This window comes from Octopus bimaculoides, chromosome 16 (assembly GCF_001194135.2).
Source record: "Octopus bimaculoides isolate UCB-OBI-ISO-001 chromosome 16, ASM119413v2, whole genome shotgun sequence".
Classification (NCBI taxonomy): Eukaryota; Metazoa; Mollusca; class Cephalopoda; order Octopoda; family Octopodidae; genus Octopus; species Octopus bimaculoides.
Genome location: NC_068996.1, coordinates 12,376,040 through 12,376,885, shown reverse-complemented (window position 1 = coordinate 12,376,885; position 846 = coordinate 12,376,040).

The following is an 846-nucleotide window of genomic DNA, read 5'->3' as shown; positions in this document are numbered from 1 at the left end:
ACAGCCAAGCAACACAAACACCAAGCAACACAATAGCTAAGCAACGCAACAGCCAAGCAACACAACAACCAAGCAACACACCAGCCAAGCAACACACCAGCCAAGCAACACAACAGCTAAGCAACACAAACACCAAGCAACGCAACAGCCAAGCAACACAAACACCAAGCAACACAATAGCTAAGCAACGCAACAGCCAAGCAACACAACAACCAAGCAACACAACAGCCAAGCAACACAACAACCAAGCAACACAGCAGCCAAGCAACACAACAGCCAAGCAACACAACAACCAAGCAACACAATAGCTAAGCAACGCAACAACCAAGCAACACAACAGCTAAACAACACAACAGCTAAGCAACACAATAGCTAAGCAACGCAACAACCAAGCAACACAACAGCTAAACAACACAACCGCCAAGCAACACAACAACCAGGCAACACAACAGCCAAGCAACACACCAGCCAAGCAACACAACAACCAAGCAACACACCAGCCAAGCAACACACCAGTCAAGCAACACACCAGTCAAGCAACACAACAGCCAAGCAACACAACAGCTAAGCAACACAATAGCTAAGCAACGCAACAACCGAGCAACACAACAGCTAAACAACACAACCGCGAAGCAACACAACAACCAAGCAACACACCAGTCAAGCAACACACCAGCCAAGCAACACAATAGCTAAGCAACACAACCGCCAAGCAACACAACAGCCAAGCAACACACCAGCCAAGCAACACAACAACCAAGCAACACAACCAAGCAATGCAACAGCAAGAAAGATGCCAGCCAAGCAACACAACAACCAAGCAACACAACAGCCAAGCAACACAAC